A 2,500-nucleotide genomic window follows, 5' to 3' on the forward strand; every position below is an offset into this window, starting at 1 on the left:
AGAGAAGGAGGGAGAGAGGGAGAGTGAAAGAGGGGGGGGGGGCGGGAAGGAGGGAGGGAGGGAGAGGGAGAACTTATGAGAGAAGGGGGGGGGCATTTTATCAACATTCCAGATGAAAGATTAAGTAAAGGTCAAAGTTCAAGGTTATCTGCCAGACCGGAAGTAACGTTCATGACCCGAGTGAAAAATATGTTGAGAAAATAAATAGATAAAAGCTGTAAAGATATATGTATAGATAGATAGATGACTGGTTTATTCAGTCTATCATTTAAGACTGGAGTTTAAGTCTAAGAAAATAATTAGTTTGACTGAGAATAACAATGATAATGATAATAACAGCATTTATGATGATAATGATAACAATGATTATGATAACGAAGATAATAACAAATATGATGATCATGATGACAACAGGAATTATGACAATAATGATAATAACAATTAGTACAATAATGATAATAACAACAATTATGGCAGTAAAGACAATAACGAGAAATATGACAATAATTATATAATTATAGTAAAAAATTGTCATGGTGATAGCAATAATAATGATGATAACAGTGACGATAAAGATAAATGGTAATGATAAGAATAGTAATAGCCATAATGATAAAGATAACGATGGAAAAGATGATAGCAATAATGATAAGAATAGTAATGATGATGATGATGATAATGATAATATCAATAATAATGTAAATAATGGTAATAACAATTACGATAATAGTGATCATAGTGATAATGATGATAGCAATAATACTGAAATCAATTATAATAGTGAAGGGGATGACAATAGTAATGCCGACAGTGATAATGATAATGATATTCTTGATAGTAATAATAATAACAAAGGTAATAGTAATGATGACGAAAATAGCAATGATTATTGTATTCTATTTACAGTACTGGCGTTTTGTTATCATCATCATTATCATTCTCTCAATTATCATTAGACTTAGTAGCAGTAGTATTAGTTAGTAGTAGTGTTATTATCACTGTTATTAACAGTAGTAGAAGTAATGTCATTATGATCATTATTGTCATTATTTTGTAGTAGAAATAGTAGTAATAGTATCATTACCTTTATGATCATCATTATCATTATTGATATCTTTACTACTTCTTCTACTGTTACTGCTACTATTTCTATTTGATAATATACTATTTGATAATATCGAAAGTACCATTACGACTATTACTATAAAAAAAAAGTAATACTACTAATGATATCATTATAAGTTGTGTTCATAACTTCGATGTCATGATTTACATCGACATGATATCTAATCTTATCGCCTAACAGTATTGCTATCATTATCATTATTGTTATCCTACCGTTGTTATTGTTGCTACTGTTATCATCTTTATAGCAGGAGGAATACTATCTGTTGCTAATTATAATGTTATTGTTGCATGTGTATGAGAGAGAGAGAGAGAGAGAGAGAGAGAGAGAGAGAGAGAGAGAGAGAGAGAGAGAGAGAGAGAGAGAGAGAGAGAGAGAGAGAGAGAGAGAGAGAAAGAAAGAATGAGAGTGAGTGAGAGGGGTAGTGGGGAGCGACGGGAAAGAGGGAGGGAAGGAGAGAGAGAGAACAGGAAAGTGAGGTAAAAGAGGTGAGTAATAAGAGAGATAGAGAACAAGAGGGAAACGAGATAAGAAAAAAGGAAACTGAATAAAGAGAAAAATGTGGTGCATTATGAAAGAAAAAAATGACTGAAGAGAAAAAAGAGAAGAGAGGAAAGAACAGTTGAGCAAAAAAAGTGTCACAGACCTCGCCTTGACTGGTGTTGAAAATATTATTCACTTCAGCAAAGTGAAATTTTGAAAATATTCTTATTCAAAATATAGTCTCATAATCTTTTTATCAGTTGCGATACCTTGGAACAAATTTTGTTTTTCTTTTCCGTCGTAATTTTGATTTTCTTAAAACATTCATTCACAGTCCAAGAGAAACTGAGGTATTTAGAAGAGGGATACACATATTGAAAAAATATGATATATCCAACAGAAATAATCAGCGACGTAAGTAATATGGTTTGTTGAAGAAAACCTACAACCCCCCCTCCTTTTTTTGCCCTCTCCGCCTTTCCCTTGTTCCACTACGAAATGGGGTAGAAAAGGAGGAAGAGATGAGTAGATTGGGACTTTTTGGTGTTCCTCTCATGAAGGGATATCATGACTGTTCTAAAAAAATGGATTTCTTTTCGTTACTTTAACCGTATTTCAACACGTGGCTGTATTTACGATTTGTGATGATATTACACACAGTGCAAGTGGCGATTTTCAAAGATAAAATCGCCATTCAGACACCATTCAGACATGCCATAAACTTAGCAATTAAAATTATAATCTAGGCGGTCATTTTAGATATTTGATGTTTATTGAGCAGGTTGTTGTACTGATTTTCATTCTGACTTCATGTAATAAACATTCTTATACGGTAAATACTTCGATTCGCATATTTATAAAGGAAGTCGTTGATGCTATATCTATACAATA

The sequence above is a fragment of the Penaeus vannamei genome, chromosome 24, assembly GCF_042767895.1.
Source record: "Penaeus vannamei isolate JL-2024 chromosome 24, ASM4276789v1, whole genome shotgun sequence".
In the NCBI taxonomy this organism is placed as follows: Eukaryota; Metazoa; Arthropoda; class Malacostraca; order Decapoda; family Penaeidae; genus Penaeus; species Penaeus vannamei.